Raw genomic sequence first — 27,608 nt, 5'->3', positions numbered from 1 at the left:
CTCTTTCGAGGTGTTCGTAGCATCGGGTGTTCACTCCAGCCAGATAACACTGTACTTCAGAATTTCTAAACAGGTGGCACCCCTGTTCAAAAATATTTTAAAATCAAAGCTTACTTCAATCCCTCTCGTTTAACAGCCGATTCAAAATATTTCTTTTAACTTGTTAATTTAATTGCTTTAGAACTTTTTAAACAGATAGCAACCGTCTTCACAAATATTTTGGAAACAAAACGTACTTTAATCTCTACCATTTGACATCCATATCAAAATATTTCGTTTAACCTGTTAATAAAATTAATTTTGAGTATCTAAACAGGTGGCAAACCTCGCAAAAAAACCTTTTCATGTTGTTGTTTTTAAAATCTCTCTCATTTAAAACCAATAAAAAAAAATATTTCGTTTAGCTTATTAATTAAATTGATTTCAAATTTTAGAACATGTCAACAGTCTTCAAAAATATTTTCGAAAGTAATTGGTGTTTTACCCCTTTCGTTTGACATTCTTGTAATATGTTATTTTCCTTATTAGCTAATTGATTTGAAGTTTTTTAAAACATTCAGCCCACCCCAAAGGGTATCTTCTATGTTAATCCTACCTGTGCAAAATTTCATTGAAATACCTCGAGCTTTTTTATAGTTAAAGAGCAACAAACACACTCACTCACAAACTTTCAAATTTTCTAATATTAGTAGGTTTTATCTGTAGCGGAACTTGTGTCCTTTGTGTGTTTGGGAATGGGTTGGTTCTCCGATTGAGGTACACTTGAAAATCAGCATTGGATCGCCAATTGATCCTTGACCTTCAAACCAAATATTTATTGGAATCCAAAGAACAACCGACTTATCAAAATTCCTTCGTACTAATGCGCATATATGTATACAAACATACTATTTATATACATACATAGCGGTATGTAAGTAGCTGCAGCTCGTTAAATGCAAATATTGGTCTTGCATTTTATTTATTTCTCTATTTGTTGCTTTGTTTGCAAATTAAATATTTCCATGCAAATTACATTTGCATTCTGCATTGCACTGACATGTGATCCAACTGAATACATTTATCTATTTTTATGTTTTTTCTTATTACTTTCGAGGAGTATGATACAAACTTATGTAAATTGATGTACATATATGTGTATGCATTGTATTTATACATATATGTACATATATGTAGATATGAAGCCTTGTTTCTTTCTATTGTAAACAGCCATTTTGTAGTATTTCTGAACCACTTTCATTGTTAAGTTATTTAAAATTGTTTACAAATTCATATTTCTTATTGTCATGCAGCATGGATACTAGAGCACTGCACGATAAGATAAAATTAAAATTCGTTATACATTTGTCATCGTTGCATATTTGGCTTCGCAGTGTGCGCAACAAAGAATACATATTCTCTAACCTAATAGATACCTGGAAGAAAGTGATTATGTTCTTTAGTACTTTGTGGAAACGAAATATGAAATTTAGTTTAGCTTCTTCTACTTTTTATGACTTTTGACGATGACGGTAGGCTATGATACGATTTCGCGATGCCAGTGCTTACTCCGCTATCGCAATGTGTAAAGTAATTGTACAGCCTTCTAATATATACTACAAACATTCGTACATATGTATGCAAAATGATATTAAGCGAAAAACTTGTTCGACCATTAATGCAATCTTGCACTGGTCGTAATTTCTGGCATAACAATGATCCGGTTGAAGGCATTGAAAAGTTGAGTAATATGTAGAATTCAGTTAGGTCAATGAAAACAATTTGCTCTTTTGTTAAGAGAAGACGGGTTAAGAATTAGTATATCTCCGACACAAAGATTATGAGCACAATCCATTAAATGTATACAAACTACCATTTATAGAAATATTACCACTGCATAACTCCATATAAATAAAACACAAAAAATGTACCAAAATTAATTTTTGTTAACCTTCAAAGCGTCACTGATTGGAAAACTACAGCTGGTTTTAGAAATTGCCAATTTTAGGAACCTACCTAAATTTTCAGAACTGAAATTATTAAAGCGAAGTTTTAAACTAAAATGTTATCACAAAGTACACAAAAAATCACAAAGGACCTTATGAATAAAAACTAAGTAATAGCTTTTTCTTAAAACTTCAGACCTTTTACTTTATGTATTCAAATAATTTTAAGTAAAAGGTCTGAAATATTAAGTAAAAGCAATTGCTTAGATATACTTTATTCATAAGGCCCAATATACTGTACGTAAGTATTTATTCAACTACTTTTTTAAATTGTTTCTAGCCATATGCTTCTTAATAGTCTTCCAAGAGTCCTTAAAAGATTCAGCGAACATTTTCTACACTTAACTCTAGAATATTTTTGAGCATAAAACTATATAGAATGAACATCGCTATCTTTTCCAATGGTACCTACTGTGGCTGAGTGGTTAGAGGTGCCTAACACCAATCCGCAGGACCTAAGTTTAATCCCTGGTCCGAGCAACATCCAAATTAGAAAAGTCCCGCAGATATAGCTATTCATCAAGGGCAGCAGTGGCTGAAGTAGCCAACAACAAATTATTTTGTTTCATGAATTTTAGCAAGTAGGTTTCCCACTCTACTTATAGAAGGTTAGGCCCCCAATTTTACAGCAAATGGCACAGGCAGATAAGATCATATATCAAATATGTTTGAGCACACTTACCCATTGGGTCAGGTTGATTGGCAGGGGATCTGTCAGAGCATCTGTTTTTTTTTCTATTCAGGCATTCTATTATTAATTTTATTATACTTTTCTCAGATTTGAACATTAGGGTGGTCTTTAAAAAATCAAATGACGGAATGATTCAGTTCACCCCCTCAATCGGTAATACCACAGTCACATAACACGACTCCAAGGTATCCATAGAGGAATCTGCATTTTGGACCCTGTGCGACACGCCTTAATCCTCTCCAATCGGGACCAAAACTTATATGTATGTGATATCTTCGACTATAGTAGCATCGACGTAGGGGTTGAGGCTTAGGAAATCTGACATGAAAATTTGCTTCCTGCATTTAAGGACCACTCTAATGTACATAAATATATGTATAAAAATAAGTAAGCTCTAAAATATTCCAAATCTTTTAATTAGCAACGAAACCATCGCTGATTCGTATGAAGATTTGTTTTGATTTAAAGACGTAAAATATTTTACTCAAAGTTTTGCAAAATTCTAGAAGAAAATGACTATGAGAATTTGTTTGTTTCCTCTTCTGTGAAATTTCTAAAGAATTTGCAACTTTGCTTTCTAAGCTATCGACATTAATTTTTAACTCCGTTTTACAGAAATATGCATGCATGTCGAGCCCTTTCGAAGTTCTCTATAAAAAATATTTCATTTACGAAGGCAGTCTGTTAAGTCAGATTTTTTTCTAAGTGCCCGCTTAGAAACCTTATATGCAACGCGGTCCCTAATTAGCCTCCCACTACTACTTTCTAGTTAAAAACCTTAGGGAATAGTTCGTTTATAAAATATGAAGAGGACACTCTGTAAAAATTGACTACACATCTTTAAGACTTTGAGTAAAAACATTAATTGGCAGGGAGGAAAAATTGGAAAACTGCTGTACAAAATTTATTCAGTCAAAAGGAGGCTATATTTCTATTACTCAACTAACTAACTGCCCTCGTATTTTATATTTTTGAAAAAAATTAGTTATCATGACACCGTGCGACAGTAACTTTTACACACACACAAAAAAATTAACATATTCGTGAAAATATGGATAAATTATAGTAAAACTGCGTACTAAGTTTTTCTCTCTGAAGTCAGGATTTTTTTTAAAAGAACTTTTAAATTTAAAAGATATGATTATTTTAAAAAATTATTTAAAAAATCTGGTGCAATGTAGAATAACAATAACGGTATCATATAAAAGAAAAAATCTGTGGAATTATCCTAGCATCCATTTTTTGGTGCTTTACAAATTTTGTGCTAAAATATCCTTGAAAATTTGCAAATTTTTTATTTTTTTATTTTTTATTTTTTTGAAAAAATTATTGTTTGAGGACGACCTCACCATCGAATTTCGTCCTGTAAACTTTATTATTTTAAAAAGATAAAATTTATTAAAAGCGCATTTTCAATACTTATTCGTCCTTGTAAACCAAAAAACTTTACTGATTTTAAATTCTACAGAATTTTCTCTCTCACTGATTTTTTAAATAAGTTTTTGAACTACTCATATCTTTAAAATTTCAAAGTCCTTTGATAAACATCCTGACATCAGAGTGAAAAACTAAAAACGCAGTTTTACTATATTTGGCCTATAGTTTCTTGAATATATGGATTCTTTCGTATGTTTTGAAATTTGTTTCTTTCTGTCGCACGGTGTAATTGATTTTTACAAAAAAAATATGACAACAGTTCTTCCATGTGCCATTCTCTATCTAAACTTATTATCTAATACAAAAAAAAATGCCATTTCCGCAGTGCAACACTTGATCTTTCATGACTCTTCGTTGATTTTGATTGGTATTTTTTTAGACATATTGTAAATGCCCACTTTATATTTAACGCCAATTTACAATAAACACAGTTTTCGCTTTTTTATGCCAGCTACACTTACAATTTATATACATACATACTCACAATGACATACAAAAACAAAACGAGGAAATGCCTGCCAGCCAAAACTGTGCTGCGCGGCGCCTATAAATAGGCTACACAAATGAAATATGTAAAGAAGCAAGAAGTTTACTTGGGCGTAACAAATTTAGCATTCCGAAGCCAAAAAGGCCGGACGTCTGCGGGCTATAAATAGAAAAATAACAATGTTCACAATGATATAGCCATGAGAAAGAAAACAAGCAACAAAAGCGGTTGCAGTAACAGCTTTAACAATAACAAAATTGTCAATTGAAATGGTAATAAAAGTGTAATGGCGAGAAAAGGGCAACGACGATTAAGAGTAAATGCCAAAAATGCAGAGCGCAGACAAAACAAAAAAAGTAATTGTGCTTGAAAGTTGCAATAAAGCGACTAAATGACAGTTTCAATTGTGAGCTAATGAAATAATGTGAATTGTTTGTTAATTATTTGAAGCGGCTGTCACAGAAAGGAGCTGGAGGTGGAAGCACGAAAGGGAAATTATTTTGAATTGGGCAGCAATTTTTAGTGAAAGCATAGAGGAAGATTCCCATGCAGCCTAGTAAAACTTTCTTCGCGTCGATGCAATTAAAAGCTTTCTTGCAAATTGAAAATATTTAGGAAATGTGTGGTGGCAAGCAGTTTGCACCCTTCACTAAAGCAACGCAAGCGACCAAAATCGCTTAGGCGGTTGCAACGCCAACAAAAGGGGAAAGTAACACAATTGCAAGGATAAGATTTCAGCTATGCAAAGTTTGAAAAATCTTTCATTGATGAAGAAATAGCAGGCGAAATAAATTTGCTTTTGAAATATTCGTAGCATTATTTTTCCGTAGACACCGAGTGCTGTTGGCTTCACAAGAAGAGTTAAAATAATTACTGCTGCTTCAGTTTTCTTTTACAATTAAACTAATTCACTATGTTTACCAAGTAAGAATTCTTTTCAAGAATTAGACATAAAATAATGACTTTCAGTTTGCTCCACGGCCGGTATAAGCGAAAAATGCTCAACTCATTTATTCATTCATTTATAATTTAATATTAATTTGCTTCACAATTGTACCAACTTTATCATTGTAAATTGAGATTCGCGATTTCCGCTGTTATTGCCACCTACCCCATTCAATTATTTGACACAGTTTAACTTAATTCCTGAAACTTTATATACAAATATATATTTTTTTTCATTTTGCTAATTTCTCATTGCCTCTGCGCGGAAGCTGAAATTCGGTTTCAATTGAGTTTAATTTAAGTTCCATTCCGGTCTGCCGGTATCCTTTTGACTAAAGGAAGCTGTCGCCGTCCATATTTAACGCAATCATTTCGCTTCGTTTGCAACATTTTGCTTAATTTAAATTAAGCCCATTTAAGTTGAATTACGCCATAACCATTAATTTTCATTTGATGTGAAATATTCCTTCACAATTAGGCGAGTTTATAGCACTAGTGAATTTGTGCGGATTAGGCAAAGTATGTAGGTAAAATTAAAAACATATTCCTACACTAGGGTGATTCTTAAAAATATCAACATTATGGAGGAAGTTTTGAAAAAAAAAATATATATTTTTTTGATCATAAAAAATCTGCAAAATATGGGTTTTCACTAGCTGTAACTTAGCGCTTATATGAATTTATATGAACTAGTGTTCGCCCATTAACTAAAACTAAGGAGAGTTGAGGATAGTTAAGCTGAGTTGGGGTGAGTTGAGTTGACTTCAGTTGAGTTAAGCTGAAGTGAAGTGAGTTCAGGTGAGGTGAGTATAAATAAGTAAAATTAAGTTACGGTGAGTTGAACTAAGGTGAGATGAGTTGAGGTGAGATAAGGTGAGTTGAGGTGAAACAACATAAGTTAGGATGAGTGCAGTTGAGGTGAGTTGAAGGTGAATTTAGTTGAGATGAAGTGAGGTGAGTTAGGTGGGTGAGGTCAGTTACAGTGAGTTTAGCTGACCTTATAGGAAGGGGCGCTAAATTGTATGAGGTGAGATAAGATGATTTGAAATAATCTGTAACATAAAATAACATAACATGACATAACATAACATAACATAACTAAACAGAGAATAACATAACGTAGCATAACATAACTAAACAGAGCATAGCATAACGTAGCATAACATAAAATAACATACGACAGCGTAACATAACAAGCCATATCACAATTTAATACAAGATAACATAACATAACATATCTCTTTATATCTCTATCTTATATCTTTTTTTTCTATATTTATTTCTATCATTTTTTTTCACTACGTTTATCTTTATATTTAGTTTTATCTTTTCCTTTACCCCTATCCTGATCTTTACCTTCATTATTTTCTTCATCTACATTTTCACCCCACGTTTAACACGTAACGAATTAAGAATTTCTCTTTATCTAAAGGTTTCCTTACTTTTATTTTAATATTTGCCTTTATCGCTTTCTTTTTCTACATATTAAACTTTACTTATCTTGAAATTTATTTGGTATTTTTTAAGCACCACTCTAATATATAAGTAAGTACCTACAATTTCAAATGCTGTAGTGGCACCGTTTGCTGTTGCCGGTATGTCGATGTAGTCGTATCAAGAACACTTCGAAGTCTGCAGCAATCTATCAACGTCAAGGCATACCTATTTAAACTCACACTGAAGGCATATGCGTTAAGAGTTAAGTTCTTTCGAGTTTCCAATAACTTTGCTAGTTTTTTTAACATAGCAATTTCACTACAATTTCTATTTTGCTTTGTAAGACTTCTTTATAGTTTAAATAACATGCGCACCAATAGCTTCACAATAAAAAAAATTATTTGCTTTTTTACGTTTACGCTAGACACAAGACGAAAAATAACATTCGATTAATGGATATACTTCAAAAGTGCGAAGGTTTTTTAAAGCTGGCAGTCGAAGGTTTGGGTATAAAGATTTTACTCAAACTGGAAATAGATTCTAATTTTTTTATATTGATTGTCTGTTAATGATCCAGCATTAAAACCATCAATCCAGTATGCCCGAATATCAAGCAAAGGATATTACCTTGGGCTTGGCAGGCAATTGAAAAGTAGACGATGTACGACGTCGTTCAAGAATTGGGGGGGCTTTGGGGATGAGCAACAGCTAATTAATTGAAATTGGAAATCTATATGAGCTTTATAATGATATGGACATTATGTTGTATTACAAAAAAGTTGCAGTTTTTCCACCAGAGTTAGAAAAACTATTAGATTCTGAGACTATAAACTAATTTTATTTATGAAAAAATCGATTTTGCGAAATAATTTCAAATGCGTCCAGTTCATTTAAACCTTAATACTTTTCAGAAATATTTTGGCTGAGTTCTTAAAGTATACCTAATAAATTGAATAAAGGGAAAAACAGTATAGATTTTTTTTTTTTTTGTGGAGGGCGATGCACCCTAATTGGCATACAAAGTTAAGCGCATAAAAATACAAAGATGCATTGGTTTCAACCTCAAGTTAAATCTGGTTAAAATATTTATATCTTTCCTAGCAAATGGCTTTCCAAAAGGACGAACATATCCAACGACCCCAAAGGCTCACCAATGGCTTCCCCTAAAACAGTAATCTTAAAATTAAAACAAAATTGATTGCCGGACGATTAGTAATTCAGCTTTTGTTCAGCATATTATTCTTTTGTTCAAATTCAAAAGGCATAAATTAAAAAATCATCCGATTACAGTTTTGCTAAGTGTTCGTCCGATCTTCTCCTCCCACAACTTTCACATAGGAAATAGTCTTAGCTTTTGCAAAAAAATGCCGATTAAACACCTAAACTATAAAAAGAAATTTGCAGATCAGCCTACATGAGTTAACTGCATAAGTTGGAAACGTTTAAAATTGATGGATCTTAACAGAGCTCTTCAGTAATTTTGGTGGTAATTTTCGGCAAAATTTATAACTAGCATATCTAGCGAATAGTATATTAAGCTAATGGAGCCCCAATTTGCTAGTTGCAGACACTAACTTCATACAAAGCAACGCATGTATATCAATAAAATTCCGAAGTAATGCCTTTCCAATTAATATGAAAAACTAAAATCAAACAAAACCTCTCACTTTTGAGCAACGCCCACATATATCACGATTTTACGAGCTAATATCGATGTCGGAAAAAGGCGGGCGATTTTCCTTCCTCCACAAATCCGCCCATGATCCATTGAACTGAAATGCGGTCAGGCAGATACCTTTTTAATTTGTTGATAGCTTCGATTATCTGCAAAGAATTTATGTGCGATTGACTTGGCTCCACCTCCATTAGCACTCCGACATTCTCACTTCATCGCACTTCTATTTTATTCTCATTTAACAAAATTATAGTAGTCAACATTCATATGCTAGCATATGTACATATGTATGCAGGAATACGAAGAGGAATAAAGTGGAAACGCAATGAGCAATGAATAAAAGAACTAAAGTCCACAACTTCCGGTGCAATGGCTTGGTAAAGTCGTAATAGCTGTCGCATTAATTCTAACAAAAGCTAGAGAGCGCTTAACAAAAGGTATGTGCCTACATATGTATGTATGTATGTGTGCTTAGTGTACGATAATACGACGTATTCATATGTGTATATTTATACGGATATAAGTGCATATGTACATATATAAGATTCCGCGTATTTGTGGAAAGCAATCGGTAAGTAACCATGAATTATTTATCATGTGGACATGAATTACTTTTATGAAGCTTATTGCTAATAGATCAAGTCCGGCAGCAAGAAATTTATATCGTATGTTCGTATGTATATTAGGTTGCATCACTCTCCATAAAAAAAAAAATAAAAATCGTTACAGTTCTTCCATCGGAATTATAAAATTTATTATATTATCAGGCATCCGCCAAAATATTTACGTAAGCTGGACTGATTAGAAATGTCTTTCAAAAATGTCATCATTTTGATTATGTTGATAAAATTTTTAAACTCTTTTAGGCTTAACCTCTTCTAAGATCTGAGATGGGTTTTTCGAAAAATATGAAATACAAAGGTAGAAGTTATAGCTGATATTTCCGAGATCACCACATCTCCTAAACAGGCTTCTTCGCCGCTGTCACTGGGATATGAACCAGCGACTTCGGATTACAAAGCCAGTGGTCTGCTCACTGAGCAAAATTCGCGACGTCAATTGCTGTGGATTTTTTCCACTTTTTCCTATGCCAACCGAACTAGGTTAGGTTAGGTTACCTCGGCTGCCCACATCGCTCAGGGAAAGGGCACACTTGGGCCACCATGGGCCCGGACTCCATATGTCGCTCCCCTTACCTTAGAAATGGAACCACTTCGTGAGGCGCACAAAGTCATAGATACTGGTTGAATCCAGCTCAGCCAGACATTCAAAAGAATTATGGAGGAACGAGCATCGACGAGCTCTCACCAGAGCGGGACAGTGGCATAGGCAGTGCTCCACTCTTTCGATTTCCCCTCTACTCGGCAGTCGCGACAGCAGTCGTTTGACTGCAAACCCATTTCCATCAGGCAATGCCCGGCGAGAACTCTTATAACATGTCGGAGCAATGGTCGCTCCATGTGGAGGAGAGGGCGAGATCCACGCTTGTATTAGGGTAGATATGCCTTTCTATCCTGCAAGTATTCTCCGCAGACCATCATATATTTATCCGTTCGATAAAGTTATTAGTCGCCAGAGCTTGAGATAAGATAGCAGAATGCCCGCATTACGAGCTGTACTGATTGCAGACAGCAAGGTTCCTTCCATTGCAAGTTCATCTGCAATACAGTTTCCCGGTATGTATTTGTGGACTGGCACCCATACAATATTAGTGACGTAACATCTTGCGTCTATATTCCATTACAATGTTCGATGTAGATTTGTCACAATTAAGTGATTTAATAGCTTTTTGGCTGTCAGAAAATATCGTTTCCGAATTCAGAATAATTAGAGAATCGATGAGCCATCTTGCAGCTTCGTTTATTACTGTTAGTTCAGCTTTAAGGACGCCACAGAGATATGGCAGACGAAAACTAAGGCTAATGAGGAGTTCTTGCGAGTATACCCCACTTCGTACCTTCAGATCCAACTTGGAGCCATCAGTTGAGCCAGAATACGAGATAAGGACCTTATCCTCCTCCCATTATTCCCTTAAGCGGGACTGTGTAGTCCAGGCGCCTGAAGTTTTCTGGAAGATCTTCCAAAATTTTAGAGTGTCCAACCCTCGTGTCACTCTATTTGATTAGTGTATTTAATCTAGTAGCATTACAGCTTGCCTGTGGTTTACCATATAGGTCCACACGTAGAAAGTGAAGCAAGGTTTCTATGGCTTTAGTCGGTGTCGATGGTAAGGATACCGTGATCATCATACACGCCCCCCTTTGGACCGTGGCTAATTTGTTTTTTATTGTAGACTTATCTTCGGACGGACGCACAACCGCTGTTTACATCCAGTTCACAATGTGAGGCTTCGATCCCCATTTTTCCATATCGCTGATTTATCGCTGAAGTTCGGCATGGAAAATACCATCCATGTCTGAAGATTTCTAGGGCTGGAAGGACTTGGAGGCCCAGTCTACCCACTTTACATCAATAAAGTACGCTGAATCCAATGGCCACTCAGGGAAAATAACCCCCCGCCGGTGTTAGGTTCCGCAGTACACTCTGGAAAGTGCACGTTCATTAGGACTTCAAGCATTTCCTCACGAGATGACGTCCAGTAACCATTTGGTTTCTGCATGTACATCGGGTTCGTTGGACTTTTCGCAATCACCTTCCGCAGGCGATTGCACTGTCTGACTGTCCCTCTAAGCTATCGAAGTAATCCTTCCAGGAGACCCTTTGTGCTTTCCTGGTCGCATTTTTTAATTTCTTCAGGGCTGGCTTGTATGCAGTCCAAGAACCATCGCGCTTTGTCGCATTAAAGAGTTTCTGCTTTCCTTCCTTAGAGTGCCGATTTCAACCCAACGACAATCAAGGCAACTATTCTGCTGCACTTTACGCTTGATCATGTGGTTGTTGTTTGTTGTTGGTTATGTTAATATTCTCACTTAAATCTTAATATTTGAAGGAAATATTACCTTAGAAAATAACGATTGTATAAGTCCAGAACTTTCTTTAGTGAGACACTATAATATTTATTTATACAAACATGTGTATACCTACATATGTATTTTATTAAACTGATGTGATAAATATGTCCATGATTTGTATAGACATATGTATGTACGTATTTGAGTGAATTGAACATCGGAAGAATATGTTGAAAATGAATGCATGAGAAATCAATAGAAACAACATAAAATGGCTAAAGGAAAATATACTCATACGTACATACATTTTTACCATTGTATAGAGTAGCATGTTAATAAACTCAAAAAAAAAAAACAAGTAAAGAACAATATATCCTTAGGGCGAGTTAGAGTTAAAGTAGCGAAGTAGAAACTGTAAAAGCGAATGTAGCAATCTCCGCGCAGTATGTATGTTTGTAATGAACATAAAAAGCATTAGAAGAATGAAGGACATTTTACGACACTCTATAAATACAGTAAAGACAAAATGACATACAAACAACTACAACTACATATTGAAACGTACAAACACAGTGGCGGAGCTAGGCTTTTTTTCGGCCGGGGACCCAAGGTAGCATTTGTCGTCTCTTTCATTACCTTCAAAATAGCGAAAAGATGCAATTGGTTTATTGACACATTGAATAAAATTTGTGGTTAATCATTCCGAGCTTCTTTATCATTGCCTAGGTAATATTCCAATGTGCATAAAAGTCCAAAGCGCTTTTTAAATGTTTTATGCTCGAAAACTTTAAGCTAATGTAGATATTACAAATGCATGTGTTGTAAGACCTTATCTCAGGCCTGGTTCGGTCATGAAAATACCAGTGAAACCGCTGTGGGGCTGCTCAACTTTTAACCGCTACTGCATTAGCCCGCCATATTTTATCTTCTTTCAGGGCGTCCCATCCAACGTTGAGTTGATCTCGAAAAGAAAGTGTATATGGTTAAATTCAACGAACGAATATCATATGAAATGAAATCTGCTGCTGTACTGATATTTTAAATCAGTTTCTTTACTCCCAAATGCATGCCAGCCCTGGTGGCCTGAATACACTGTTCGACAAAAACCCCCCAAAAAATTCAAAACACACGAAATAGTAAATATACTCATTAAACTGGTGGCCAAATATAGTAAAACTGCGTTTTTGTTTCTACTCTCTGACGTCAGGATATTCTTTAAAGGGATTTTGAAATTTCAAACATATTAATTAAACAAATTATGTTAAAAAAGTGAGTTTCAATTTACAAATAAGCTAAAAAAATATCACAATTATGTGGGTGAGAAACGAAAGTGGTTCAATACGAAATTGCGAAACATTTCCCTAAAAAAGTTGCCACCTGTTACAAAAGTTAAAATGAATTTAGATAACAAGTAGAACTAAAATATGGGAATTAAAGAAGAGAGATTTAAGAAAATGTTATATCAAAAATATTTTTAAAGGGGGCTGCCAGCTGTTTAGAAATCCAAAATCAATTTAGGTGGCAAATTAAATAAAACATTTAAATATGGGTATCAAACGCGAGAGGTTTATGGAAAACTGTGTCTATTTCCAAATATTTGTAAGGGTTGCAACCAGTTTACAATTTCAAGATCAACTTAACAAACAAGTTACATCACATGTTTTAAGACCAAAGTTTCCTATAAAATTTAAATTCCTTATCAAGTTTGCTGATTTTTTGGAGAACATTTTGCTTGTTTATTTTTCGCTATATATACAAATTTTCCTTAAATTAATCTGCTTTGGAGAATTTTTCTCACAATTTTAGTTGTTTTTCATTCTTCATTCAAATTTTCGCAGCTGATGGCAAATTTCCAACATTACCGCCCAATTAGGCATTTAAATCTAGCTTGATCTACGTTTAAATTTTACTGAAATACTGCAAGCAAGGCTTAAGCTAAGTCTAAATGACAAAAAGAGTTAACCTCGCACTGAAACACTGGCCCTTAATGAATTATTTGAAAAATCGCAAGATAAATATTTCGGCCCTTATAACTAAACTCCTTGAAAAATCCTATGGTTTATTATATTTGTTATAAAAATATCCTTAGAAAAGCGATTAGAACTAAATTCCCTTCGCCCTCTCGCCACCTACCAGCATCCGCCCCTGTATAAACAAGCTTACATACATATACGATGTGTAAGTATTTACAATTATACGTATTGATGACTGAGATAGTCACGCTTTCTTCAAGTAAGTAGACAACAAATTCTATAGAAAATAAGTAGAAAAAATGAAGTATAAGTAGAATGTTGCAAGCAAGTGATGTACGACAGGGTAAAAGAAACTAAATTCCCGCGTTAATGAAATGAAATGAAGCGTAGTGATGTGGAATGTACACAGAGCTCATAGACAAAAAAAATCTACACAACAAAATAAAAGTTGAGTAAATTGTATAACATCTGTGTACCGATCATCCATTCGTCGCCGTTCCGTTTCGTAGAGCGGTGTTCGACTCCCTTCGTTCTCTTTCGCACCCCGGAGAAAAGTGCTCACAGAAACTTCTGACTAGCCTTTACATTTGGCCAGCTATCAACAAGGATTGTCGCGCGAATGGGCGAGGTCCTGCATGAAATACCAACGCAATAAAATCCAACAATACGTTGTAACTTCTCCTGCAAGAATCCAGTTACCATCTCAACGCTTCGAACATATTCACAGCGATCTCATAACATTATCATCTTGAAAAGGCTCACGTCTATGCTTAACTATAATCTACCGTTTTACGCGCTTTCCGGAGGCGATGCCATTGGAAAATTGCAACACCAAAACAATTGCAATTACATCAGATTGTGGGGCCAGTTTGAATCAGCTTTGTTTCGGTAGATTTCCAAGTTTTTCAGCATCAGCCATTTAAGGACGACACCTTATCACCCTTAAGTGCATTGAGAACAACCATACCCTTGCGGAATTCAACAAAATCCAACTACTGTGGGTTCCGGATCACAAGGATATACGAGAGAACGAAATAGCGGACGGTTTGGCCAGAACAGCGGCGACTTCGTCCTGGAATCTGGTCGACCGATCTCTGCCCATCGCTGATCTAGATTCGTGTATTTATTTGTGTTTCATTAGTTGTGCAATTCTTTTGGAGGCCTTACCGGTAAACAATTTGAAATCTGCCCCAAATCTTGAAATTAGATATGCGTACAAAAATATTTTGATCATTAAATTTCCTTATCCTTTAAGCTACTCTGGCTTTGGCAGCTTTTGGCCTCATTATTCTGCCTGCAGCTTTTCGCAAATAGCACGAAAGCACAACGACTGTAGACCAACAATAGCAACCGCCAGCGGCTAAATAACACATGTATGTGAGTATGCGATTTTGAGATGTGTAGGTGTATGGAATTCGCATCTGCGTACATGACTGCGGCGACGACGATGGCAATTACATAAATTGTGGTTGCGCTGCAGGCAGTCACGTCATTAAAATTGCGGCACTTCGCGACAGACTGGCATGTGCATGCCACGACAATTGCAAAACAATGAGCAGGATGAGTGCTTGCTTACTCAATTGTGCTCACATACCAAAGCACGCACAGCCTCACATTTGTGCACCTTCTTTTGACATACATACTGGCGTACACATTTACATACATACATAGTACTCGGTCTTATGGAGATATAAACTATATAGAGCTGTAAATTGTTAAAGACGTTCACCCTGATCGCTGTTGGCTGTTGGCTTTTACTTGCATACGCGCCGCGACGGAATTTGCCCGCAAAGAAATACAACATTATATCTGCCGCAGACACCGCAGATGTAGCTTTTGGCCACATGGTCGCAATTGCAATAACAAGTTGGAAATAAGGTCTGAGAATGCGGTCGTTTGCCTCTTCAGCTGTCGTCTACCTAACTATGAATATAACGGTAATGGCGCGTGAGAGCGTTTGCAGTAGGGCGCGGGCGGGTATTGCGGTTGACTTACACATACTTTACCCTTATTAGATTAAATAAATTTTTTATCAACGCCTCTTGGCATCGTGTAAGAAGTATCGATTGATGGCAATGCAACTGAACTCAATATACTCTGCTTAACTACTTATTTATAAACTACAAGAGCGGGGAGATGATGGCGCTGGTGGAGCTGTATTCTGAAAAATATTTATTTTACTTCTACTGCAAGGATTTGCAGCAATGCGCTGTTGCCAATGCATTTCTATACATTTTAAGAAGTTCTGGGAGAGAGGGATTGTTATTGGCACAGCTCGTTGAATGTCGTTGAGTAAATAGTGGCAAACGCATAAGCAAGAAAGTGCTCGTAGTGGCAACCTCTTTAGCATGCCGCTACTAGCATTGCTAATAGAATAGAGCTTAAAATACTTTCTTTTCTTTCAATACTTATTTGCGAGTATTGCCGTTTGCAATAATTCACTTCACTGTTGTTGCTATCGTTGCTACTGTCGCAAGAGTTTTCACGCTAAGTCGTAAATATTGTTCGAGTATTAAAGCCAAGACAGTGCGCGAATTTGCGCTAGCTTCTCTGCCGTTCTAAGTAAATTTTGCTGATACTTTTTTCTATATACATACACACCCATTTTAATTCTACAGAAATCGATTTCTGTGCGAGCAGCAATAATTTCTAAAGAAAAATTAAATACAGCAATCCTTTTTCCTTTACCTCGTTACACTTAAGCGCATTTTGAATATTTAGTTAAGTGGTTTTCTTAAATTTTTATTATTTCACAGTTACGCTTATACATTTATGTATATATATGTAAATATCTACATACATACATATATGTATACTAATAAGCTGAAGTTGTGAAGATGTACTTTGTGTACGAATTCCAAGGATGATAAGCCTTTGTGGGCTCTCGATAGAACTATCCAACGCCAAATCTAAGGCCGTTGACTTAATTTTGGGTCGTAAATTATGGATCTGTTTGTCGTTCTTCTAGATCAGGTAATTTTCCAAAGATTTTTTAATTTAAGTTTGCATTGCGATTGAAAAAAAAAATTCAAACCACTTTGAGATGAAAAATGTTACCCATACGCCATGTATGTATGCGCAAATCAGAACGACCATGTACGATATGGCGTATGAGTTGCATTATTTCCTGCTCCTGTTTCACAAAAAAAATTATTGCACATTTTCATTTGACCATTTAAAACATTTTGGCAAAAGAATAGGTTTTATTACAAATGAAAAAGTACAAAAGATTTGTTATTTTTTTTACCTTTTCTTTGTTAAAGTTTGATTTTTTCACAAAATTGAAAATCGGACCTACTATGGTTGTCGACGTCGATATAATATTTTCATCAAAAAATAGCCCTCATCAGTCCAGCTAGCAAACAATTTGTTTGTGTTCCGTGGAGTAGAACTAGCAAGCTGACAAGGGATGACGCGGACTAATAATAAAAAGAAACTAATAATAACTAGATTTTATTTGAGTAATAACAGTTTTTGCTCATTTTTCCAAAATTTAACATTTTAAGCAAAGTAAGCGTAGAAACCTATGTATCCTCCTTACATAGAATTAAGCTAATTCGAGATTATTTCACCACGTTATTCTCAAAAACTACCGAACGGATTTTGTGAACATTTTTTAATAGAAGTATTATCTTTAGGCCTGAGAATTCCTATAGGGTTGCCATCTGTCTATAAAATTATAAGATACGCACCGTTCGTTGGATTACAGAAAATGAGGTGTCAAATGAAGGTGCTTGTCCTCCAGATGTCCAATAATGTATTATCTTTTTAGTAGGGTTGCCAGCATTTTAAAAATTATAATATCTTTACAGTTAGTTGGGCTAAAACTGAGGCACAAAGTGAAAAGATGCGATCCCCGGATGTGCAATAAGCTTTTGTTTTTTAGTGGGGTTGCCACCTTTTTAAAAATTACTACCTTACATATACATATGCATTCTTTATTAATGACATCAGATTTGCACAGTTCATTCAATTTAAAAAAATGGGGTGTCAAGAGCTTGGCCTATAAATAAGCAATACATTTTTATATTTTCGTAAGGGTTACCACCTGTTTGAAAAGTAAAAACGAAAAAGTGCTAAGACATCTTTAGTTTGAATATTTAAGCTAATTTAGAATTCGAAATACGTTTGAAAGGTTTTATTCAGAACTATAATAAATTGTATTGCCACATATTTAAAAATGGAAATTCACCTTGAATTGTGGCGATTGGGTAACTGAAATATGTGTCACAATATGGCTGCCAGACTAAAGAGGGATAACCAAGTTTTAAAAAAGTTTATCGTTCAAAAGCAACGTTATAAATGGGGAGAGGGGAAAGCGGGGCGTACGGGTTATCTGATCGGCATAAAATTTTTAGCATAACTTGCTTATAGCATGAACATACGTACCATGTTTCAAAATTATAATTTTCTTGTTAGAATTTATGCAAAAAAAATAATAAAATCCGGCCAGTGTGCAATGTGGAATAACAATATGGGTACCAAATGAGAGAGAAACTTCTGTAGAATTTAAAAACAATAGAGCTTTTGGTTTACGAGGACAAATAGGTATTGAAAATGCGCTTTTAATATATTTTATCTTTTTAGGTTAATAAAGTTTCCACGACGAAATTCGATGATGAGGTCGTGCGTATATTAGTCCTCAAACAATAATTTTTTTCATAGAAACATGGAAATTTTCAAAGATATTTGTTGTATGGAGAATTTTAATTGTGTTCAATATTACCCACGGTATTTGTTAAATTTTCTTGGGCCATGCGGTTTTTAAAATCTGGTTTTAGTATGTTTTCAAAACGAACTGCTACTCGTTTTTGATTTTTTACCGTTACTGCTCTACAAATGCCCTGAAGGAGTTGCTTACATTGCACATATATCTTAAATAAAATTATGACTTACGTAGGTTTTCACTAAAAAAGTTGGTATAAATGTGTTTATTTATTTGTAAAAGATATCTAAATATGATAACTTTTCTGAAGGTCCTTGCGTATAAATTCTTACATCTCGTAACACAACGTTACTTAAAATAAATAAAACTACCCCTGTTATAGCAGAAAGATCGCTCTTAAATATTATCGTGGCTTGAATGTGCAAAATAATTTTGAAAACAACTAAAAAAAATGGCACCTTGCCAAGAAAATATAATAATTTTTATATGCATATTCGTTTCTCAAAATTATAATTTAAATATTCAAAATTGTGCCAAATACCTATGCACCTAATTACATTACCCCTTTAAAAGTTCTGCCATACATGCATCATTCATGCAGTACAGATTAATGGACTTCCCAATAAATTGCCGCAGTCACTGTAGGCAGTGCTGTATGGCACGCCTAACTTTCAAGTTTTACATATATGTATGTATTTAATTATTACATCACAGGTCACTCATACGCCATGCGCACCAACTTTCGTGGAATAACATTTACGTAACAAACAACTTGCATGCACCACTCAAATTAACCACATCCCTACACACATGCATTTTAAATGAATAGCTGGCTGTTGAGGTCTTCGCCGAGGCAAAACGTTTTGCACTTGAATTTGTATGCCGTTAATTGCCTTTCAAGTTTTATTGGATGCAACGAGCACGTCGCCATAACCTACTTTATGAAGTGCAGCATACAGCATGCAGCGTGATTTATCGATTTTCACAGAGAGAGACCCCTAAAGTAGTTAGTTGAAATGAAAGCGGTGAAGACTATAAAGAGCATGAGGCACGAGGCACGAGGCACGTAGCATGTTGAACGTAGAACATTAAAGTCATTTTCTAATGCTGAGATGGCGCGACCCACAAAAGTGCCTCGACATTAAATTCCACGTTTTCGTCCATTTTAATGGCAGTTATTGAAATTCTTTTGATGCAACAACTACTTATTTATCTATTTAGAAAATACATTTTCCTTTGCGTGTTTCAAATGGCAGTGCTGTTTATTAACACTAGCAAATATTTTCAACACATTCACATTTAATGGCGTAGTGCACGAAAACGCAATAATATTGACTAACACCGACAATTTAACTGCCAATCGCTGTGGCAGACGTGAAAGCTGGTAAGCAGGATATTGCATGGATTTTCTTGCAATATTTCTTTTTATTTCAAATAAAACTCAAGCATTGCATTCAATGCGTTTTCAATGCAAAAAAATAATAAAAATCATGCACACACATACCAGCGTGCATTCTTACATTTGCATGCAAAGCAGGGCATACGAGTACATATTCTGTCTGGGCCATGGAAACGTGCCGGTAACAGGGAATAGGAAATATTTTGAATAGATGGTACATTTCAAGCTAACTTCGAACACGATAACGGTATGCAAGCAATATAGCATCGTGAAGCACACTATGCGCAATATATATATATATAACGTAGGATTACAGTGATGCGCTCAAATGCTGCGGAAATAGCTACCAAACTTAGATTGCACACACACAAACACACACATACGCGAGTATATTGTGATTACCCACCACCCACACATTCGCGCAGCGATTGACAGCCAGCTTGCGCTCCAATTTTACGAGAATTTGTGCGACTGTTTAGGGGTAAATAACCGACAAGTCGACGCGACACGACGTACATACATATGTGAGTAGACAGACATAATTTTATATATGTACATACATGCATACGTATGCACATCAATCGGGAATACCTTTCACTCCATGGCAGACGTACAGACATTGCAATACGCGAACCATCCCATAGACGCTATTACAAGTTATCCACACTCCAAGTTGTAAGCACTCGAAAAATTTGTATTGAACTATGTTTTTGTTGTGATTATTATTGCGCGCATGTTGCATTTCAAGTACTATGTTAGGCGTATCGCATTGCAGCGTCACGTTTGCGAAAAAAGGAACTTACAAGCGTCGGGTGCAAGTATGAAAAAAAAGTTGTAGGCACAGATTTGCGTGTGCATACAGGGTGTTCAGTGGGCATTATTTTTTTTGGATATACATATAAGGAAAATGCAAGTGACACAGGTATTTACACATACAGTGGCTCAAACAAGTGATCACGTGTTTTGTTTATAAATTCGTCATGTTTTTCGAGCAATTTTTTTTATTTTTCTATAAAAATTCCGTCCAAACTTTAACCAAAATCACAGTTTCAAACTTTATAGAAAATTTAGGATAATTCAACAAATTTTCATCAAAATTTTATGTGAATCTTCAGAACATTTTTGGGTATCCAGTTTTATAGCCCATAAAATTCTAGTCTAACGAAGTGCAAGTTTTAACCGGAGTTTTTTTTTTTTTTGGTGATGGCTTTTTACACTTTTTTCCATATAAGCATAAATTAATAATTAATTATGAAATAAAATGCGGGGGACCGTTCGCAACAAAATTTCAAAAAATCAACACCACTTTTTGTAAATTGCACTTTTCATACAAAAAAAAAAAAAAATCCGCAAAAGCAGTCCCAAAGATGTTCTAAAGCAAGACTGGCGATCCAAAGCACGCGTGCCAAAGATGTCACGCAACAAAATATTTTGGCACGGTATTAATTGAAGACCCAATTTCTCAATAGTAATATTTAATACCTAATCAAACAGGTTTCTTTTTTTTCGTTTAGATTGGAGAAAAGAGCAAGATTTATTGACACCCAACAATAAAGCCCACAAGTGCCAATAATACAGACAGTAATCACCAAAATCCGCAAGCATTGTGTGGAAAGCATGAATTCACATCCGTTGTAATGTAGTGGTCGTAGACAGAAAAATTGTGCGGCCCATATCTTCGCAGGCATTAATTAATCGAAGGTACAAGGCTTTTACATACATACGTGACTTGCAAAATTTATGGTTTTTACGGAAAGTATCAAGGCGCTGATAAAACTATTATAATTATGATATATCTCATTCGAGCCTTTGAAAGTTTTTAGTAAATTACAAATGTTTCCCAAAATAAAAAAATTTAAAGTCCGATTTGAACTTACATGAAAAACCAGACGAGGTTTTCTGAATTCAAGGAGTTATCGGAAACACTCAAATTTGTTAAGTATCCTGATGTAACTTCAGTTGATAAAATGAACTTATCTCAATTTGATTGGTTGGAAATCGAAGATTTTAGAATGGAGCTGATTGAGTTGCAGCGTAATTCAATATGGACTAAAAACTATGTCGAAACAAGGAAACATCTGGCATCAATGGATTTAGAAAGACCATCAGCCAATTTTACCAAAAATGCTAATACTAGAATATTAGAAACTTCGAATTCCAGACATATTAGCTGCTTGCAGAAGCTGGTGCTTGCTATGTATCTTGTTAATATTTTAATCTACCTATGGATGTGAATCCATACCACTTATCACGTCTCCCAGAGAGAAGAAAAGTTAAGAACTAGAACAATGAATCGGCCTTAAGAGACGCTTAGTTCGTTCTTTAAAAAAAAATTTACCATTTATGTGTCAATTAATGTCTCCAAGAAAGGTGATAAGTAATGATTTCTTTTTTACACGTCATGGCTACCTTGAATATTTCTTTGGAAATAATGGCGTGTATAAAGGTTCGCCGGCCCTGGTGTAGCCGATTAAGAAGCGGTGAGAGACCTACAGGATCTCTTTCAGTCCTTAGAACTGTATCTCACCCTGAATTCGTAAATGATTTCAGCTTCCTTAAGAAAGAGGGATTCGACCATTCTAATGGCAATCCAGCATAACAAAAACCATGCAAATGAAAATTTAAAACTTTGTGCAACTTTACAGAAACTGGGACCTACAGTTCATTTTTGTCCTTTCTTTTGCTTTCTTTTTCACTGCGCTATGGGTTGTTTTGAGGTCACTGATTTTGATTTATACTCAGATTTTTAAAATAAAATATGGCGATTTATTCAGTTCGGGATTACTGGACCCTTATATATTTGTCATTAGCCTACTAACGTTGGCAAATATTTGCAGTTTCCAGAGCTCACCACGAGGAGGTTGCAGGCTATGGAAACTCCATTTTGTTTTTTCAGTGCTTAAAGTTTTTTGTTTTTTTTTTTTGGTAGGTTTTCACACTAAAATTTGTTCAGTTTTTTTTATTTCTGTGCAGTTTTTCGTGTGTCTTTTTTATTTTTTAACATCGAGGGTTTATATTCAATACAATCGAATTCAAAATTGCTCATAGCGCTCTGGGCCTAGGGAAAGCATTAAGGTAGAAGAGGAAAAAGTGGGCATGCACGAAATCATTACTCATCTGCAAGCTTCTCAAACCCTTTAATGAAATTTAGTAGTTTGTCAAGAATAGGAGAATATTGATCGTTCGGCTTCCATACATCCATTGGATCGGCAATGATACCTTTGTTGACTATATGTCATCCCCATAGATAGTGTTGCATAATCAGTCGGCTTAAATCTCGTAACTCGCTACTTCGCTGTCTTTGAGGAAATGTAGCTACAATCCTGCCTAGACTTTTTTGTATTACCGCAATGGCTCCTTGAGCTTTGTTTATGAGCTTTCGATATGCTTGGTCCTACAACTGCCATAGAACGCTCAAAAGAATCTCATTAGGTCATTTCATCATCCAGTGCGTTGCGTCAAATACCACTGTGCGCGGTATTTACAAAAATTTTACGTAAATTTTAGTATGGCACTCAAGGAATTACTTGTGATTTATAAAGCCAGTCGTCGGTATAGAAAGCTTTTAACGAGTTCCATAATAGCGTGTCTGGCTCACTTCATTGATCATTTGTTGGACAGCTAACAACACACTTTCTTTTCAAATATACTCCAGGCATCAGTTGGTTATCTTCTAAACAACTATCTGTTACCATAATTATGATCATCGTCTCATAATCCAAAGAGTTCACTTGACCCATATTCTTTGATTGCTGAATCCAGAGGCAGCAAATCCAACCAAGCATTTAAAGGCACTGCTGCGGTGCATTTGAAACATATAAAATGTGGTCTTGACAATGATTCCACGTCATTCTGCTGCATAAGAAACTTTTTGCGCTGGTTTAATAGTTTTATTACCGTCATAGTTGTTTAGGGGCAACTGAGTCCGGAAGTTTTTACGACAGTTTGATTTAAAGAAAAATTAAATACCTAAAATGCATGCTCCACTAGCGTACAAATATTTTCGGAGAACACATCAGGTCCACAAAATGGCAAGCGATGATGGTGATTATAAAAACCATGCGTAACGAACTTTGAGTTTGGTTGCTTATATTCAATTTAAGGTCTAATTTTCAATTTAAGACTTTTAAAATTAATCGCTGCCTAAGCATTCCAGTTTTTCAAACACCCTGTGCGACATTTTTCCAACTTTTATAAATTTTAAAATACACACTGCATATAAAAGTTTTGCGTACATAGTAGTTGTTGTGAATGTCGCATAAGTGACGTTATTAGCTTTTCACGCTCAACTTGACAGCGTCAGTTTTATGACCTGCTTAAAGTAGCTGTATTTTTCAATAAGAGTTGAGTGATGAAATGTGGATGCTTTACAGTGAGTAAGGATATGACTGCTACTTCATTTTTACTGGCGAATATCATAGGGATTTAAATGCATTTGCATATATACATAGTATATTGTTCAGGTAATACTTTATAGCAGCATTTTTGCACAAATAATATTCTGCGTAGAATTGTTACTTACACAAAATTTCACTGGCGGTTTAGATAACTTAAATATCTTTCAGATATTTACAAATGTTGAAGAGCAAAGATGGGAAAAACAAAATAAGTGTTCAGTTATGTCACCTATGTCATATATGATTACACCATGAAAAGTGCTTCGAAAATCAATGGCCTAACCTTTATAAATAGGAAAAGAAACCGTGTTATCACTATCTACTCGTTTTTTTCGGGAACTCGTTAGTGAACTTTAGTTTTCACCGATTTCTAAGACAAATTTACTTCACTTAAATCTTGAATGCCTTGGCAAACTTCAGTCTTTGACAAAATTCAGCCCCAACTTACATTCCAATTTTTTCGCGTGGTTATAAAAAATCAAGAACAGAGGATATCTAAGGTTCTATTCCAGATTCTACTTAGAACAGAATAAAAAAGTTTTAAGTCAAACCTTTTTTTAAATGGCCTGGTAAAAACTAGTATTCGAATATTTTACTGCTAGCGATTTTAAGGTTTATATTCATGCGGTAACGATGTATTGTTAAATATATACGAGAAAAAACGTTTTGAAACTTATTTACAGCGATCTCGATACAATCCTTTATTTTCATGGAAGATGGTTTTCCTACTTTTGAATTAAAAATCATTATTTTGAGCGAAAAATACCACCTAAAATAAGTGTCAAAGTTTGCATGCCGGTTTTCTGAACAGAAAATATTTAGTGATTTTTGCTTTTACTTTTTGAGCGACCTTTGTAATATTTTTTAACTTTTTTGGGGTTTTTCAAGATTCAACCTGATTTTTTTTTGGGCGCCTTCAGTGTACTTTATGCTTTGCCTTATTTAATTTCTGTAGACTTTTATGGACTTTATCTTATTTTTCGTGTTTGATATTTCGGAGACTTTTGAGATTTTTGGAGATTATTTTTATAGACACATACTTTTTTGATTTTATTTCAGGTTTGTTTATGTCGTTAAGCTATTTTCTTATCTTTTTTCAGAATTTTTTTTTGGTATTTTGTCTAAAATTCTCAGTACCGTTTCAATATATTTCGTGTTTTAGTTTCGCAACTTTTCTGGATTTTTTTTTTGAATTTCTTAAAATTTTTCCGAAATTGGATTTTCTACCACTTTTGAAGACTTTTTCATCATTTTTCGGAATTTTTTTGGTATTTTGTCAAAATTTCTCGGGACCGTTTCAATATATTTCGTGTTTTAGTTTCGCAACTTTTTTTTTGATGTTTTTGTGTTTTTTTCTTTTATTGGATTGTCTATTACTTTTGGGGATGTTCTCAGCATTTCTCAGAAAATATTTCGTATTTTGTTGAAATTTCTCTGGGCCTTTCAAAGTTATTTGGAACGTACCAGTATTCTTCGTATTTACTTTTCGAAACTTTATTGGATTTGGTTGGATGCTGGTTTTCAGAATTTTTTTGTTTTTTCTATTTTTAATTTGGTTTTTATCGTGTTTTAATTTTCGAAACATTTTCTAAGTGTTTTTTAAGAATTTTTGGGAATTTTTCGGATTTTCTTTCCTATTACCACGCAATGAAACAACTCACTGAACCAACAATTGTTTTAGATAGCATGCAAAAAATAAAAAAATAAAAAATAAATTGTGTGCCCTTTGTATGCACTTACAAGCTAGTTTTTAAGGTACACTTTTGGATGAATTGTTCTTAACAGTGGTCATTTCGGCGTGATTTGCCACAACGTGGGAAAATTACTATTCATCTTTCTTATAGTGCGTTTTCAAAATTTGATGGAGAAAGCCAGTGTTTTTTTTTAATCTTTTCACAAATATAGCACTACTACAGTTTCCAAATCAGTCTACAAATAAAGTACGTTAACAAAAAAAACACCAATTTTTGGCGAAGTAAGTCGAAATTTTGTATGTCTCTAAAAGCCTCTCAAATAAAGATTTCACGTTCGTGGTTTATAATAAACTTTCTACACATGCGGTTAGATCCACTCAATTGTCAAATATATATTATTTAAATTTTTTATTGCTTTGAGCCATTCATTTGACTGAATTTTTATATGCATAACTTTCTGTTGCCAACCAGAAAGTATTAAATAGCCACACTTGCGTGAAACACTAGTAATCACATCAAGCTTAGTTCCCTAATTTGAATAAAAAATTATAGCTCTTGAATTAACTAGGAAGAAAACTTGCGAGGAGCTTATGCGGCGTACAACGCCTTATAAATTTTTACTGCATTTTTACCGCTCCTATATTGCCACTTAAATCACTCGCGCCTTAGGAGCCATCACTAAAACTACAACATGCCTCAATTAGCTGTCTATACATATCAAGTAGTAAAACTTTACTCATATAAATTTACAAAAGACTGTTAAGCTGCTTAAAAATAATCGCGCCTTAAACATCCTTCCCACCTAAATGTTTACAACTCCCTCTGCTAAGTAAGTACATATATAAAGTTTAGGAGTCAACTCCACAAAGCAAGAAAAGTAATTTGCAGAGTACACAAATAAAAAGAAATGGGCTTAGCAGAATAAAATTGGTGAAGAAAATCAGCGAGCAAAAAAAAAACCTCAGCCAATGCACTCAGCTTCTCGCCCTGCCTGCGACGTTTTGAAGCAAACTTTCGCCAATAGCGTAAACTAGCTAAAACTGGTTGACTTGTGGTGCTTTAGCTGCTCACGCACCCGCATTCAAGTGCCCCTTAGCAGCGTCTGACTAATGACAGTCAAAGTCAGCGCTCCAACAGACACATCTCCCGCTCGCTGCCTCATACTGCCGTAAACTGCGTTCTCACCCCTTTCAAGCTATGTACTCCACACTTGTAGTTGCCCAGCCGGCAGTTGCTGTGGTTGATGATCACGCAAATTGCGTTAAATTTATAGTGAAAACTTTTTAACCCGAAATAAAAACTAAAAACTTGCAGATAAGTTGTGAAAATATTCTGCACAGAAACGACTGAAGTTCTAAAACGTCAAATTGTGCGATGCAAAAACGCTACCTCTCTAACGGGTATGTAGCGCAATGACCGAGACTACTCTATCCGTCAAGTCAGCCTCTTGCGCCACCTAGCCTCTTGCGATTCACTTTTGCGATGCGTTAACGGCTGGCATATTGCGCAGCAAATTGGCCAGTTCGACGCAAAACTTCGCCCATTCGAAAAAGTAGATAATTTCAATGAATGTAGAGATGCTAAACATCGAATGGGTTTCAATTGCTTTAGAGCAGTTAAAACAAGAAGAAGAAAAAGAAGAAGAAGAAATTGTAATAGACGAGACATCAAATTAAAACTTACCCGTGTAAAAATTTCGAACTTTGATGAGTTTCAGCGATGCTCCTTTTCACCTGAAAGTAATTTGAGAGCAGAGCAAAGGAATGCAATTAAATTTTCTGTATTATGTTACATTTTTATAGGCATCTGAGCAGGTAAATACTTTTCCAATTTATTATTTAATAAAATACTTAAAACAAAAAAATGTACGTGTCTGCAATCGCTGCGAGGAAAATCAGTTTTTGTTTTTG

The 27,608-nt window shown here is 35.0% G+C and overlaps 1 protein-coding gene across 1 annotated transcript in view; it reads right to left on the bottom strand.

Annotated features, from left to right (window-relative positions):
• Positions 1–27,608, bottom strand: part of LOC118733735 — a gene marked incomplete in the record, with an annotated part of 802,810 nt that overhangs the window by 478,390 nt on the left and 296,812 nt on the right. Inside the window, 1 exon segment of the mRNA XM_036463268.1 lies at positions 27,382–27,431.

Source organism: Rhagoletis pomonella, unplaced genomic scaffold (genome assembly GCF_013731165.1).
Source record: "Rhagoletis pomonella isolate Grant_MI unplaced genomic scaffold, Rhpom_1.0 Rhpom_scaffold_00002, whole genome shotgun sequence".
NCBI lineage: Eukaryota > Metazoa > Arthropoda > Insecta > Diptera > Tephritidae > Rhagoletis > Rhagoletis pomonella.
This window is presented reverse-complemented; position numbering and strand designations above follow the sequence as displayed.